At 44.2% G+C, this 17596-nt stretch overlaps 1 protein-coding gene and 1 long non-coding RNA gene across 2 annotated transcripts in view; both read left to right on the top strand.

Annotated features, from left to right (window-relative positions):
* The window catches only part of LOC109871607 (voltage-gated potassium channel subunit beta-1), a 92877-nt gene that overhangs the window by 16324 nt on the left and 58957 nt on the right, over nucleotides 1-17596 (top strand). The gene's annotated exons all lie outside the window — the stretch shown is intronic.
* Nucleotides 5137-9475, top strand: LOC116357836 (uncharacterized). Its single transcript, XR_004205875.1, has 3 exons — nucleotides 5137-5672; nucleotides 5930-5971; nucleotides 8332-9475. It is a non-coding gene; the product is annotated as an uncharacterized LOC116357836 (long non-coding RNA).

Below are 17596 nucleotides of genomic sequence, written 5' to 3'. Positions count from 1 at the left end.
GGAGCTATATACAGGCAGTACCAGTACCAGATCAATGTGGAGCTATATACAGGCAGTACCAGATCAATGTGGAGCTATATACAGGCAGTACCAGTACCAGATCAATGTGGAGCTATATACAGGCAGTACCAGTACCAGATCAATGTGGAGCTATATTCAGGCAGTACCAGTACCAGATCAATGTGGAGCTACATACAGGCAGTACCAGATCAATGTGGAGCTATATACAGGCAGTACCAGTACCAGATCAATGTGGAGCTATATACAGGCAGTACCAGTACCAGATCAATGTGGAGCTATATACAGGCAGTACCAGTACCAGATCAATGTGGAGCTATATACAGGCAGTACCAGTACCAGATCAATGTGGAGCTATATACAGGCAGTACCAGATCAATGTGAAGCTATATACAGGCAGTACCAGTACCAGATCAATGTGGAGCTATATACAGGCAGTACCAGTACCAGATCAATGTGGAGCTATATACAGGCAGTACCAGATCAATGTGGAGCTATATACAGGCAGTACCAGTACCAGATCAATGTGGAGCTACATACAGGCAGTACCAGATCAATGTGGAGCTTTATACAGGCAGTACCAGTACCAGATCATTGTGGAGCTACATACAGGCAGTACCAGATCAATGTGGAGCTATATACAGGCAGTACCAGTACCAGATCAATGTGGAGCTATATTCAGGCAGTACCAGTACCAGATCAATGTGGAGCTATATACAGGCAGTACCAGATCAATGTGGAGCTATATACAGGCAGTACCAGTACCAGATCAATGTGGAGCTACATACAGGCAGTACCAGATCAATGTGGAGCTTTATACAGGCAGTACCAGTATCAGATTAATGTGGAGCTACATACAGGCAGTACCAGATCAATGTGGAGCTATATTCAGGCAGTACCAGTACCAGATCAATGTGGAGCTATATTCAGGCAGTACCAGTACCAGATCAATGTGGAGCTACATACAGGCAGTACCAGATCAATGTGGAGCTATATACAGGCAGTACCAGTACCAGATCAATGTGGAGCTATATACAGGCAGTACCAGTACCAGATCAATGTGGAGCTATATACAGGCAGTACCAGTACCAGATCAATGTGGAGCTACATACAGGCAGTACCAGTACCAGATCAATGTGGAGCTACATACAGGCAGTACCAGATCAATGTGGAGCTATATACAGGCAGTACCAGTACCAGATCAATGTGGAGCTATATACAGGCAGTACCAGTACCAGATCAATGTGGAGCTATATACAGGCAGTACCAGATCAATGTGGAGCTATATACAGGCAGTACCAGTACCAGATCAATGTGGAGCTATATACAGGCAGTACCAGTACCAGATTAATGTGGAGCTACATACAGGCAGTACCAGATCAATGTGGAGCTACATACAGGCAGTACCAGTACCAGATCAATGTGGAGCTATATACAGGCAGTACCAGTACCAGATCAATGTGGAGCTACATACAGGCAGTACCAGATCAATGTGGAGCTATATACAGGCAGTACCAGTACCAGATCAATGTGGAGCTATATACAGGCAGTACCAGTACCAGATCAATGTGGAGCTATATACAGGCAGTACCAGTACCAGATCAATGTGGAGCTACATACAGGCAGTACCAGATCAATGTGGAGCTATATACAGGCAGTACCAGTACCAGATCAATGTGGAGCTATATACAGGCAGTACCAGTACCAGATCAATGTGGAGCTATATACAGGCAGTACCAGTACCAGATCAATGTGGAGCTATATACAGGCAGTACCAGTACCAGATCAATGTGGAGCTATATACAGGCAGTACCAGATCAATGTGGAGCTATATACAGGCAGTACCAGTACCAGATCAATGTGGAGCTATATACAGGCAGTACCAGTACCAGATCAATGTGGAGCTATATACAGGCAGTACCAGATCAATGTGGAGCTATATACAGGCAGTACCAGTACCAGATCAATGTGGAGCTACATACAGGCAGTACCAGATCAATGTGGAGCTTTATACAGGCAGTACCAGTACCAGATCAATGTGGAGCTACATACAGGCAGTACCAGATCAATGTGGAACTATATACAGGCAGTACCAGTACCAGATCAATGTGGAGCTATATTCAGGCAGTACCAGTACCAGATCAATGTGGAGCTATATACAGGCAGTACCAGATCAATGTGGAGCTATATACAGGCAGTACCAGTACCAGATCAATGTGGAGCTACATACAGGCAGTACCAGATCAATGTGGAGCTTTATACAGGCAGTACCAGTATCAGATTAATGTGGAGCTACATACAGGCAGTACCAGATCAATGTGGAGCTATATTCAGGCAGTACCAGTACCAGATCAATGTGGAGCTATATTCAGGCAGTACCAGTACCAGATCAATGTGGAGCTACATACAGGCAGTACCAGATCAATGTGGAGCTATATACAGGCAGTACCAGTACCAGATCAATGTGGAGCTATATACAGGCAGTACCAGTACCAGATCAATGTGGAGCTATATACAGGCAGTACCAGTACCAGATCAATGTGGAGCTACATACAGGCAGTACCAGTACCAGATCAATGTGGAGCTACATACAGGCAGTACCAGATCAATGTGGAGCTATATACAGGCAGTACCAGTACCAGATCAATGTGGAGCTATATACAGGCAGTACCAGTACCAGATCAATGTGGAGCTATATACAGGCAGTACCAGTACCAGATCAATGTGGAGCTACATACAGGCAGTACCAGATCAATGTGGAGCTATATACAGGCAGTACCAGTACCAGATCAATGTGGAGCTATATACAGGCAGTACCAGTACCAGATCAATGTGGAGCTATATACAGGCAGTACCAGATCAATGTGGAGCTATATACAGGCAGTACCAGTACCAGATCAATGTGGAGCTATATACAGGCAGTACCAGTACCAGATCAATGTGGAGCTACATACAGGCAGTACCAGATCAATGTGGAGCTATATACAGGCAGTACCAGTACCAGATCAATGTGGAGCTATATACAGGCAGTACCAGTACCAGATCAATGTGGAGCTATATACAGGCAGTACCAGTACCAGATCAATGTGGAGCTATATACAGGCAGTACCAGTACCAGATCAATGTGGAGCTACATACAGGCAGTACCAGATCAATGTGGAGCTATATACAGGCAGTACCAGTACCAGATCAATGTGGAGCTATATACAGGCAGTACCAGTACCAGATCAATGTGGAGCTACATACAGGCAGTACCAGATCAATGTGGAGCTATATTCAGGCAGTACCAGTACCAGATCAATGTGGAGCTATATACAGGCAGTACCAGTACCAGATCAATGTGGAGCTATATACAGGCAGTACCAGTACCAGATCAATGTGGAGCTACATACAGGCAGTACCAGATCAATGTGGAGCTATATACAGGCAGTACCAGTACCAGATCAATGTGGAGCTATATACAGGCAGTACCAGTACCAGATCAATGTGGAGCTACATACAGGCAGTACCAGATCAATGTGGAGCTATATTCAGGCAGTACCAGTACCAGATCAATGTGGAGCTATATACAGGCAGTACCAGTACCAGATCAATGTGGAGCTATATACAGGCAGTACCAGTACCAGATCAATGTGGAGCTACATACAGGCAGTACCAGATCAATGTGGAGCTTTATACAGGCAGTACCAGTATCAGATTAATGTGGAGCTACATACAGGCAGTACCAGATCAATGTGGAGCTATATTCAGGCAGTACCAGTACCAGATCAATGTGGAGCTATATACAGGCAGTACCAGTAACAGATCAATGTGGAGCTATATACAGGCAGTACCAGTACCAGATCAATGTGGAGCTATATACAGGCAGTACCCATACCAGATCAATGTGGAGCTATATACAGGCTGTATCAGTACCAGATCAATGTGGAGCTATATACAGGCTGTACCAGTAACAGATCAATGTGGAGCTATATACAGGCAGTACCAGTACCAGATCAATGTGGATCTATATACAGGCAGTACCAGATCAATGTGGAGCTATGTACAGGAAGTACCAGTACCAGATCAATGTGGAGCTATGTACAGGAAGTACCAGATCAATGTGGAGCTATGTACAGAGAGTACCAGTACCAGATCAATGTGGAGCTATACACAGGGACTACCAGTACCAGATCAATGTGGAGCTATATACAGAGAGTACCAGTACCAGATCAATGTGGAGCTATACCCAGGGAGTACAAGTACCATATCAATGTGCACGAGTAAGAGGTACTTGAGGTAAATATTAAGGCAGGGTAAAGTGACAGAGTAGCAGCAGCATATGATGAGTGTAAAAGTGTGAATGTGTGTGCGTATGTGTGTTTGTACTGTGTCGGTATGCACGAGTGTGTGTACATGTGTTTGTGTTGTGTCGGTGTGTGTGTGCGTATGTAGTATATGTGTGAATGAGTGTGGGTTTTGTGTGAGATTGTCAGTGTAGTAAGTGTGAGTGAGTGAATATATACAGTAATGTGTGCATAGAGTGTGCATAGAGTCAGTGAACTGTTTACTTGGACAGTCGCCTATCACAAACCAGCAGTGTGTTAAAGAGCGAGAGAGATGGGGGGGGGGGGGGCATCCGCCATTTAAAAAATGAAAACGTAGTTCCTGATATCCCTGTGCTCGCGTATGACCTCGCATGAAATAGGCAGAATAACTAGCAAATGTATGACAAATGTTGTGACAGTGATTTATTAGTTTGCAATTGTGAGAAAATAAAAACAAAGCAGTGGCGATCTCCTGCAAAAATTCATAGCAAGGACATTGGTCGCCAGTGCAGTGACTTAAGCAGCTGCTTAGCAAATTGTTGTTGCTAGCTTACTTACATAGTTAGATAGCTAGCTCTACATTGATTGACAAAACAAATTATTAGCCTGTTTAAATTATCCTGAAGTTGTAGACATGCAGCCCCAAAATTAAAGGAACATTTCACCGCTGCTCTTTCACAGTATAAGACCATGAATGTTATTAAGATATAATATGTGTCATACACATCTTGAATTTCCTCACTACACGCAAATACATGCGTTTCTGCATCTGAACAGTAGGAAAGGGACAGCTATTTTTCCTGGTTGTAAGCAAACCACAATATCCAGAACTGATAGCGATTACAGGACGTAGTTCCACCCCTGTCGAGATGGATCCAGTTGAGCTGAGAATGGGCATCAACGGGTAGCTAATGTCACTCACTGGACCAGCCATAGAACTTCAGCTGACAATAACTATCTATTTTTATTTTTGTGTTGACAACAACTGCAAAGTTTAGTGTATGTGCAACTACAAGCAAGTACAGGCTTCTGGGGTAACATTTCATCAGTTATCTGCCGGAGATGTTCTTCGGGGCCGACAGTGGCTGGCGGCAATAAATAACGCTGCTTATAATGTGAATCCTCCCGTGGAGAATTCTGTGTTTAAGGCCAGCACTTTCAGCCTGCGGATTTTCGAAAATGACCTGAAAAATATGATCTCAACTGATGGGGTTGCCAGGTCATAGAAAGTTGAAAAGTGAAGCTATTCCATTGATTTCCCTCATCACTTCAAAGAGGAAGGCATCCAATCAGCCAACATCAGCGCAGCAGAAAACAAGTCGAGCAGAGGTGACGTATCTAAACTAGGTAGCAAACTACATTTATTTGGTCTAAACCAACATTTTGCTAGCTAGCTTTCATAATACGCTGACTAGACATTCCAATGCATATCAATGTAATTAGCCAGCTGCTATCTGCCAATGTGATTTGTAACTTTGCATGCTAATGTTAGCTACTTTAGGGTACGTTAGCTACAGCCTACCAGACCATATCTAACCGTTACCTAGCTAGCTAACTAACTACCGCAGATGTTAATGTCGCTCGTCTATGTGTTCTATTTACAGAGTCCGATCCCATCGACATCAAGCTCAGCACCAGGAACTAGTGTAAGTCACCTTTGCTAAATCTTTCCATAACTCCATGAGGAGTAAATAAATGTACTGGAGCTAGGCATAAACATTGTCCATGTCTTGTTGCCACGGTTGGTGTGTTTACAAGTATGCTACTATATTAGCTTGCTTTTTTCTCATCAATCTACACACAATACCCCATAACGACAAAGCGAAAACTTTGCGAATTTATTAAAAATAAAAAACAGATACCTTATTTACATAAGTATTCAGCCCCTTTGTTATGAGACTCGAAATTGAGTGCAGGTGTATCCTGTTTCCATTGATCATCTTTGAGATGTTTCTACAACATGATTGGAGTCCACCTGTGGTAAATTCAATTGATTGGAAATTATTTGGAAAGGCACACACCTGTCAATATAAGGTCCCACAGTTGACATGTCAGTGCAAAAATCACGCCATGAAGTCAAAGGAATTGTCCGCAGAGCCCCGAGACAGGATTGTGTCGAGGCACAGATCTGGGGAAGGGTACCAAAAAATGTCTGCATCATTGAAGGTCCCCAAGAACACAGTGGCCTCCATCATTCTTAAATGGAATAAGTTTGGAACCCCCAAGACTCTTCCTAGAACTGGCCGCCCGGCCAAACTGAGCAATTGGGGGAGACGAACCTTGGTCAGAAAGGTGACCAAGAACCTGATGGTCACTCTGACAGTGCTCCAGAGTTTCTCTGTGAAGATGGGAGAACCTTCCAGAAGGGAAACCATCTCTGCAGCACTCCACCAATCAGGCCTTTATGGTAGAGTGGCCAAAAGGCACCCAAAGGACTCAGACCAAGACCTGAAACAAGATTCTCTAGTCTGAAGGAAACCTGGCACCATCCCTACGGTGAGGCATGGTGGTGGGATTGGAAGTCTAGTCAGGATCAAGGGAAAGATGAACATAGAAAAGTACAGAGAGATCCTCGATGAAAACCTGTTTCAGAGTGCTCAGGACCTCAGACTGGGGCAAAGGTTCACCTTCCACCAGGACAACGACCCTAAGCACACAGCCTAGACAACGCAGGAGTGGCTTTGGGACAAGTCTCTGAATGTCCTTGAGTGGCCCAGCTAGAGCCCGGACTTAAACCCGTTCAAACATTTCTGGAGAGACCTGAAAATAGCCCAGCGAGGCTCCCCATCCAACCTGACTGAGCTTGAGAGGATCTGCAGCGAAGAATGGGAGAAACTCCCAAAATACAGGTGTGCCAAGCTTGTAGCATCATACCCAAGCAGACTTGAGGCTGTAATCGCTTAGGTGTGGTAGGTTAAAAAATGTAACAAAATACCAATTCATCTTCGCTTCAAAATAGTCAATAGTGAAATATCAAAACAACACCAACAACTCAGTGAGTCAGAATCTATGTTTTTCATCAAATGAACATCACCACTGAATAGTCATTCTTTCTGGAGGCCTGCTGTTCAGTTACTGTTTCAGAAGCTACTTTCACACTCCCAGTACCTGGTGTCACTGGTCAAAACCACATCCATCAATACAGCTACAACTTCTTCTGTAGTATTCTCTGTATTATGGAGGCTTAGTTGATTGTTTATGCAAAGCTTGGAGTCTAAATTTGAGAAAAGCAGAGATATTAGTAAGAAGGGGATGGTGTGGGTAACTGACTGGTGTCTGTTGGGTGTGGGTAATGTGTGTGTGAAGGTTAGTATGCATGATCTTTTGACACAAGGGTGATGGGTGGATATAGTGCCTAGTAGTGGTCCATGAGACACCTAGTAATTGTACTGGTGCATGTCCTGAACTGATGATATCTTGCTATCCTGGAGCATAAGAATGTGGGGCGAAACAAGCCAGGACAGCAACAAGGTGTTTATGAAAGCACAATCCCCTCTTGAGAAAACAAAATCATCAATACACAAGCCAAGTGCTCCTCAAAGTGTTCACACCAATGAGGTCAGTTCTTTGGTATGGGGAAGAGGGACTGTTAGTATACTCTTCTAGCCTGTTCACTCTATTTTTGGCGGTGCTTCTTTACTCAACCACACTACTATAGGTGCTCATACACAACAATACATGACTAGACTGTCTACAAGTCAAGCCCCCTCAACCTTGTCATACTCTTGCAGTCAATTATTTAGCATGGGGGAGAGGGGCTGTTAGTATACACTTCTAGCCTATTCACTCTATTGTTGGCTGTGTTCGTCTACTCAACCGCACAGCTGTACGTGCTCATACATAACAAACATTTCACACCTTTGCTAATAGAACATCTCAATGCCCCATTATTAACTATGGGTGTAACAAAATACATACCAGTCTACTCTACCCTTTTTTGTTTCCAAATGAACATGGTTTATTGTATGCTTACACATGCTCATGATCTGTCTTCATGCCTCTCCAGGAGACTTTCAGTACAAATCTTCTGCAAGAGATCGAAGTAGTGTGTGATGAAGAGTGTACGAGCCCCGAACTGACCACTTCAGGGAGAGGCTTGTCCACCTGGCTGCGGAGCGGAGAACGGACAAGACGGCGGTCTACAAGCAACCAGTCACAGCTTCCCAAACCCAACATCCCTGCCAACAGCGCCAAAGCCTGCTAAACCAGCTGCCAAAAACAAGGTTCACCAGCTGAAGAACATTCAGGACCCTGTCTGGAACATTCAGCCTACACAACATCCATATTCATTTAGACTGATGTTGTACTATCATATAGAATGCCTAGGATGCTCACAACTGCATTGTGGTATAGATATTGCTAGCTCTTGTATACATGTATATAGTGGAGTTTGATCAAATGTTTTATATAATCTTTTTACATGGGTATTGACAAGTGACTAAATGATTCCAGCAGCATCAGAAAACAAATTATTGACTTCAACTTCTGGATCAATTCATTGTGGTATTCATGTAATGTATTTGGAAGTAACTAGCTACAATCTTGATGCTAAAGCAAGTGATGCATGGACTTGGTGTATCATTTCAACTTTCATTTGTTGGTAGATTAGTCTGTCAATAGTAAATAGATTGACAGTAGATTAGTCTGTCAATAGTACATAGATTGACAGTAGATTAGTCTGTCAATAGTAAGTAGATTGACAGTAGATTAGTCTGTCAATAGTAAGTAGATTGACAGTAGATTAGTCTGTCAATAGTAAGTAGATTGACAGTAGATTAGTCTGTCAATAGTAAGTAGATTGACGGTAGATTAGTCTGTCAATAGTAAGTAGATTGACAGTAGATTAGTCTGTCAATATAGCAAACAAGTAGACATGGCTTGTATTCAAGAGAAAGTTTAAATGCTCTGAAGACTCAGGTGAGTTTACACAGCAGTATGCAGGAACAGTTATGGCAATGTATGGCATATACACTGAGTGTACAAAACATTAGGAACAGACTGACCAGGTGAAAGCTTTGATTCCGTATTGATGTCACTTGTTAAATCCACTTCAATCAGTGTAGATGAAGGGAAAAAGACAGCTTAAAGAATCATTTTTAAGCCTTAAGACAACTGAAACATGGATTGTGTATGTGTGCCATTCAAAGGGTGAATGGGCAAGACAAAATATTGAAGTGCCTTTGAAAAGGGTGTGGTAATAGGTGCCAGGCTCACCGGTTTGAGTGTGTCAAAGACTGCAACGCTGCTGTTTTTTAACGCTCAACAGTTTCCTGTGTGTATCAAGAATGGTCCACCACACAAAGGACATCCAGCCAACTTGACACAACTGTGGGAAGCATTGGAGGCAATATGGGCCAGCGTCCCTGTGGAACGCTTTCGACAGATTGTAGAGTCCATGCCCAGACGAATTGAGGCTGTTCTGACGTCAACGGGGGTACATGCTCCTAATGTTTTATACCCTCAGTGTATACAGTAGAAGAAACATATACTACTAACGCCTATAATAAATACTACAGTGATACAAAGGGAATGCTTGTATGTGCGTTGCAGTGAGGTGTTTGGAGTCACTTTGATACCAGGGGAGATTGTTGTTTTGGGACGTTTCACATCTCCTCTTGAGAGTCAATGACTTCTTTGTATTCAACATACTGTCCATCCCGTGAGGGATGAATTGCTTGAATGTCCCCAACAACGCACGCAGGCAAGGGAATTCAGTGTCCTCTGCCTAGCTTCTCCCCATGTACAACAAACTCCAACAATAATCTTTAGGCCACCAAGCAGTATTGTCTGAAAGAGAATGACAAAAACGCTATTATTCTTTAATGGACAATTGTTGTGTACTGTCTATATTCCTAATGTAGCAGCACGGTGCAGAATATGACAGACACATGTTAACTAGCTAGCTACAACAACACAGGTACAGTTACTTAACGACTAATGTGACTCATAAAGCCAAAATCATGCCTTTACTCGTTGTCATCATTATCAAAACATTCCTCCAGTTTTGCTCCTAATGAGATGCACTGAGGCTAGCTAGGCTAGGTTCTCCAGTAAGAGCTGTCTGTGCTCGAACACCGTTATGTATACCTCAGTGGACCGCACCCGCATAGGCTCCACCAGTTGTGAATCGCCATCGCTGCTTGCTGGTCTCACAATTTTTGTTCTCGCTGTCTCAACTCCTCTTCCGTGTATTCCAGCTCAAATGAAAATGGCTGTATGTCCCTTTGTAAAAGAACACTGAAACATTTTCCGTCTTCTTGGAAAGAAGAATCATCGAAAGCAGCCTTTGGAATTATTTACCAATCTCGGACAGACAGTGCATGGTAACATAGCTCCCGTTAGCCTGTAGAAAACTAGTACTGCTCCCATTTTCAAAAAGCCCGCCTTCGAGCGTGGGAACACAATTTGACACGGAAGTAGGGCTTTACAAAGCCAGGAAAAATGAGTCAACCTAATGTCGTGGCAGATAGGAACATCGTTGAGACAAGTCCAATGGCTCTATTGAACAAGGACAACCATATCTGCTCATGACTAGCGTGATTGTGCAATCCGCGAAACACCAAGGCCACAATAACTGCTACAAAACATGACACCTCTGTCAAGCGATGACATCACTCTCCTGGTGCGAAAATTCAAACATACGGCTATGGTGCATAATTATGCCTGAAACACATCTCATCACTCATGATTATGTAGGGAGACTGGAAAAGCACCCAAAACAGATTCTAGTGTAGCGGTGAAGTTTCCCTTTAAGAGGGACTGTAATCAGAAATCAGTTGGTAAATAAGCATGTTTCCCTGCGATCGATAATGCTACTTTGTATCGTTGGCTCAGCTGAACACAGCAGTTGACTTGGGAGGCTACTGCAATCACTCGCGGCATAACAGCTGCTTCATGAAAACTCATAATAATGCTAGCTAGCATTTGTTGGAAGCATTCAACATTGTCTGTGTAGCACTTAGTCAATAGCTGGTTAATAGCAGCATCATTTCAGTGACTGGCTCAGCGAGCAGCTAACGATAGCTAAATAACTTTTATTGTGACGAATCTTGCCCTGGAGGCAGAACTAGGCAATTCCCACTAGATGGGAACGTCAAAATTGGCTATATCGTAAAATAAATTAATGAAAACAAAAATGTGCTTTTCGACTCTGTCAATCACTGTATTCTTATTGGCAGACTCAACAGCCTTGGTTTCTCAAATGACTGTTCACCAACTACTTCTCAGACAGAGTTCAGTGTGTCATATCGGAGGACCTGTTGTCCGGACCTCTGGCAGTCTCTATGGTGGTGTCACAGGGTTAAATTCTCGGGCCAACTCATTTCTCTGTATATATCAACAATGTCGCTCTTGCTGCGGGTGATTCCCTGATCCACCTCTACGCAGACAATACCATTCTGTATACATCTGGCCCTTCTTTGGACATTGTCTTAACTAACTTCCAAACGAGCTTCAAAGCCATACAACACTCCCTCCGTGGCCTCCAACTGCTCTTAAACGCTAGTAAAACCAAATGCATACTTTTCAACCATTCGCTGCCCGCACCCGCCTGCCCGCCCGACTAGTATCACTACTCTAGACGGTTCTGACTTAGAATATGTGGACAACTACAAATACCTAGGTGTCTGGCTAGACTGTAAACTCTCCTTCCAGACTCATATTAAACATCTCCAATCCAAAATTAAATCTAGAATCAGCTTCCTATTTTGCAACAAAGCCTCCTTCACAAACATACCCTCGTAAAACTGACTATCCTACCGATCCTCGACTTCGGCGATGTCATTTACAAAATAGCTTCCAATACTCTACTTAGCAAACTAGATGCAGTCTATCACAGTGCCAACCGTTTTGTCACCAAAGCCCCATATACCACCCACCACTGCGATCTGTATGCTCTAGTTGGCTGGCCCTCGCTACATATTCGTTGCCAGACCCACTGGCTCCAGGTCATCTATAAGTCTATGCTAGGTCTATGCTAGGTAAATATCAACACCCACCCGTAGCACGCGCTCCAGCAAGTATATTTCACTGGTCTTCCCCAAAGCCAACACCTCCTTTGGCCACCTTTCCTTCCAGTTGTCTGCTGCCAATGACTGGAACGAATTGCAAAAATCACTGAAGCTGGAGACTTATATTTCCCTCACTAACTTTAAACATCAGCTATCTGAGGAGCTAAAGGATCGCTGCAGCTGTACATAGCCCATCTATAAATAGCCCATCCAATCTACTTACCTCATCCCCATATTGTTTTTATCTACTTTTCTGCTCTTTTGCACACCAGTATTTCTACTTGCACATCACCATCTGCTCATCTATCAATCCAGTGTTAATTTGCTAAATTGTAATTACTTCACTACTATGGCCTATTTATTGCCTTACCTCTTCATGCCATTTGCACACACTGTATATAGACTTTCTTTTTTTTCTATTGTGTTATTGACTGTATGCTTGTTTATTCCATGTGTAACTCTGTTGTTATTTGTGTCGCACTGCTTTGCTTTATCTTGGCCAGGTCGCAGTTGTAAATGAGAACTTGTTCTCAACTAGCTTACCTGGTTAAATAAAGGTGAAATAAAAATAAATAAAAAATACATCTCAAACCCCTTACTTCACTCCCGTCTGCAACCCCCTATCACAAACCCCTACTTCACTCCAGTCTGCAACCCCCTATCTCAAACCTCCTACTTCACTCCAGTCTGCAACCCCCTATCACAAACCCCCTACTTCACTCCAGTCTGCAACCCCCTATCTCAAACCTCCTACTTCACTCCAGTCTGCAACCCCCTATCACAAACCCCCTACTTGACTCCAGTCTGCAACGCCCTATCTCAAACCCCCTACTTCACTCCAGTCTGCAACCCCCTATCTCAAACACCCTACATCAGTTCAGTCTAGAACCAAACTGTTATCACTTAATCACCGAAAGCTCCTTGCTTTCCCAAAGACGCCCACCATTCAGTAATAGATGAGTGTCTCCCAGACATTGGAGTTTCTCACATCTGACTTTGAAAGGTGTAGTTGCAAATGATTTAACCTGTTCTTTTTGGTCTTACCCACATAAGGGTAATGGAAAGACAATTTGCTTACACTGGCATTTTTACCCTTATACTGGTGTTTTCCCCTTACACTGGCGTTTTGCCCTTACACAGGCGCATTCCATTATACTGGCGTTTTGCCCTTATACTAGCGTTTTGCCCTTATACTAGCTTTTTGCCCTTATACTGGCGTTTTCCCCTTATACTGGTGTTTGTTTTGCCCTTATACTGGCGTTTTGCCCTTACACTGGCGTTTTCCCCTTATACTGGCGTTTTGCCCTTAAACTGGCGTTTTCCCGTTACACTAGCGTTTTCCCCTTACACTGGAGTTTTCCCCTTACACTGTCTTTTTTCCCCTTACACTGGCGTTTTCCCATTATACTGGCGTTTTCCCCTTAACTGGCATTTTCCCCTTTATACTGTCTTTTTCCCCTTACACTGGCATTTTCCCATTATACTGGCGTTTTGCCCTTATACTGGCATTTTCCCCTTACACTGGCGTTTTCCCATTATACTGGCGTTTTCCCCTTAACTGGCATTTTCCCCTTTATACTGTCTTTTTTTCCCCTTACACTGGCATTTTCCCATTATACTGGCGTTTTGCCCTTATACTGGCATTTTCCCCTTAAACTGGCGTTTTCCCCCTTACACTGGCGTTTTCCCCCTTATACTGGCGTTTCTCCCTTATACTGGCGTTTTGCCCTTACACTGGCGTTTCCCCTTATACTGGCGTTTTGCCCTTATACTGGCGTTTTGCCCTTAAACTGGCGTTTTCCCCTTACACTGGCGTTTTCCCCTTACACTGGCGTTTTCCCCTTACACTGGAGTTTTCCCCTTAAACTGTCTTTTTTCCCTTACACTGGCGTTTTCCCATTATACTGGCGTTTTGCCCTTATACTGGCATTTTCCCCTTACACTGGCGTTTTCCCCCTTACACTGGCGTTTTCCCCCTTATACTGGCGGTTTCCCCTTATACTGGCGTTTTGCCCTTACACTGGCGTTTTCCCCTTATACTGGCGTTTTGCCCTTATACTGGCGTTTTCCCCTTATACTGGCGTTTTCCCCTTACACTGGCGTTTTCCCCTTACACTGGCGTTTTCCCCTTATACTGGCGTTTTCCCCTTATACTGGTGTTTTCCCCTTATACTGGCGTTTTCCCCTTATACTGGCGTTTTCCCCTTACACTGGCGTTTTCCCCTTATACTGGCGTTTTCCCCTTATACTGGCGTTTTCCCTTATACTGGCGTTTTCCCCCTTATACTGGCGTTTTCCCCTTACACTGGGGTTTTCCCCTTATACTGGTGTTTGTTTTGCCCTTATACTGGCGTTTTCCCCTTACACTGGCGTTTTGCCCGTACACAGGCGCATTCCATTATACTGGCGTTTTGCCCTTATACTAGCGTTTTGCCCTTATACTAGCTTTTTGCCCTTATACTGGCGTTTTCCCCTTATACTGGCGTTTTGCCCTTATACTGGCGTTTTCCCCTTACACTGATGTTTTTCCCCTTATACTGGCGCTTTTCCCTTATACTGTCGTTTTCCCCTTATACTGGCGTTTTCCCCTTATACTGGCGTTTTCCCTTATACTGGCGTTTTGCCCTTATACTGGCGTTTTGCCCTTATACTGGCGTTTTCCCCTTATGGCGTTTTGCCCTTATACTGATGTTTTTCCCCTTACACTGGCGTTTTCCCCTTATACTGGCGTTTTCCCCTTATACTGGCGTTTTCCCCTTATACTGGCGTTTGCCCTTATACTGCCGTTTTCACCTTATACTGCCGTTTAGCCCCTTATACTGGCGTTTAGACCCTTATACTGGCGTTTTGCCCTTATACTGATGTTTTTCCCCTTACACTGGCGTTTTCCCCTTATACTGGCGTTTTCCCCTTATACTGGCGTTTTGCCCTTATACTGCCGTTTTCCCCTTATACTGCCGTTTTCCCCTTATACTGGTGTTTGTTTTGCCCTTATACTGGCGTTTTGCCCTTACACTGGCGTTTTCCCCTTATACTGGCGTTTTGCCCTTAAACTGGCGTTTTCCCCTTATACTGGCGTTTTCCCCTTATGCTGGCGTTTTCCCCCTTACACTGGCGTTTTCCCGATTATACTGGCGTTTTCCCCCTTATACTGGCGTTTTCCCCTTACACTGGAGTTTTCCCCTTACACTGTCTTTTTTCCCCTTACACTGGCGTTTTCCCATTATACTGGCGTTTTGCCCTTAACTGGCATTTTCCCCTTACATTGGCGTTTTCCCCCTTACACTGGTGTGTTCCCCTTATACTGGCGTTTTGCCCTTATACTGGCGTTTTGCCCTTACAATGGCGTTTTCCCCTTATACTGGCGTTTGCCCTCATACTGGCGTTTTCCCCTTATACTGGCGTTTTCCCCTTACACTGGCGTTTTCCCCTTACACTGGCGTTTTCCCCTTATACTGGCGTTTTCCCCTTATACTGGCGTTTTCCCCTTATACTGGCGTTTTCCCTTATACTGGCGTTTTCCCCCTTATACTGGCGTTTTCCCCTTACACTGGGGTTTTCCCCTTATACTGGTGTTTGTTTTGCCCTTATACTGGCGTTTTCCCCTTACACTGGCGTTTTGCCCGTACACAGGCGCATTCCATTATACTGGCGTTTTGCCCTTATACTAGCGTTTTGCCCTTATACTAGCTTTTTGCCCTTATACTGGCGTTTTCCCCTTATACTGGCGTTTTGCCCTTATACTGGCGTTTTCCCTTATACTGGCGTTTTTCCCTTATACTGTCGTTTTCCCTTATACTGGCGTTTTCTCCTTATACTGGCGTTTTCCCCTTATACTGGCGTTTTGCCCTTATACTGGCGTTTTCCCCTTATACTGGCGTTTTCCCCTTACACTGATGTTTTTCCCCTTATACTGGCGTTTTTCCCTTATACTGTCATTTTCCCCTTATACTGGCGTTTTCCCTTATACTGGCGTTTTGCCCTTATACTGGCGTTTTCCCCTTATACTGGCGTTTTGCCCTTATACTGGCGTTTTGCCCTTATACTGATGTTTTTCCCCTTACACTGGCGTTTTTCCCTTATACTGGCGTTTTCCCCCTTATACTGGCGTTTTCCCCTTATACTGGCGTTTTGCCCTTATACTGCCGTTTTCCCCTTATACTGCCGTTTAGCCCCTTATACTGGCATTTCCCTTATACTGGCGTTTTCCCCTTGTACTGGCGTTTTGCCCTTATACTGGCGTTTTCCCCTATACTGGCGTTTTCCCCTTCCTACACTGGCGTTTTCCCCTTACACTGGCGTTTTCCCCTTTACACTGGCGTTTTTCCCCTTATACTGGCGTTTGCCCTTATAACTGGCGTTTTCCCCTTATACTGGCGTTTTGCCCTTATACTGGCGTTTTGCCCTTATACTGGCGTTTTCCCCTTATAACTGGCGTTTTCCCTTACACTGGCGTTTTCCCCTTATACTGGCGTTTTGCCCTTATATACTGGCGTTTTCCCCTTATACTGGCATCTTGCCCTTATACTGGCGTTTTCCACTTATACTGGCGTTTTCCCCTTACACTGGCGTTTTCCCCCTTATACTGGCGTTTCCACTTATACTGGCGTTTTACCCTTATACTGCCGTTTTCCCCCTTACACTGGCGTTTTCCCCTTATACTGGCGTTTAAGCCCCTATACTCTGCGTTTTTGCCCTTATACTGATGTTTATTCCCCTTACACTGGCGCTTTTCTCTATAAGATCTGGCGTGTTCCCTATGGCGTTTGCCCTTATACTGCCGTTTTCCCCTTATACTGCCGTTTTCCCCTTATAATGGTGTTTGTTTGACATTATACTGGAGTTTTGCCCTTTATACTGGCGTTTGCCTTAACTGGCGTTTTCCCCTTATAACTGCGTTTTGCCTTATACTGGCGTTTTCCCCTTACACTGGCGTTTTCCCTTACACTGGCGTTTTCCCTATATACTGGCGTTTTCCCCTTATACTGGCGTTATCCCCTTATACTGGCGTTTTCCCCTTATACTGGCGTTTTCCCTTATACTGGCGTTTTCCCTTATACTGGCGTTTTCGCCTTATACTGGCGTTTTCCCCTTATACTGGCGTTTCCACTTATAATGGCGTTTCCCTTACACTGGCGTTTTCCCTTACACTGGCGTTTTCCCCTTACACTGGCGTTTCCCCTTATACTGGCGTTTTCCCTTATACTGGAGTTTTCCCTTATACTGGCGTTTTCCCTTATACTGCGTTTTCCCCTTATACTG

This window comes from Oncorhynchus kisutch, linkage group LG27 (assembly GCF_002021735.2).
Source record: "Oncorhynchus kisutch isolate 150728-3 linkage group LG27, Okis_V2, whole genome shotgun sequence".
In the NCBI taxonomy this organism is placed as follows: Eukaryota; Metazoa; Chordata; class Actinopteri; order Salmoniformes; family Salmonidae; genus Oncorhynchus; species Oncorhynchus kisutch.
The sequence above is the reverse complement of the archived record's forward strand: the minus strand, read 5'-3'. Positions and strand labels throughout refer to the sequence as shown.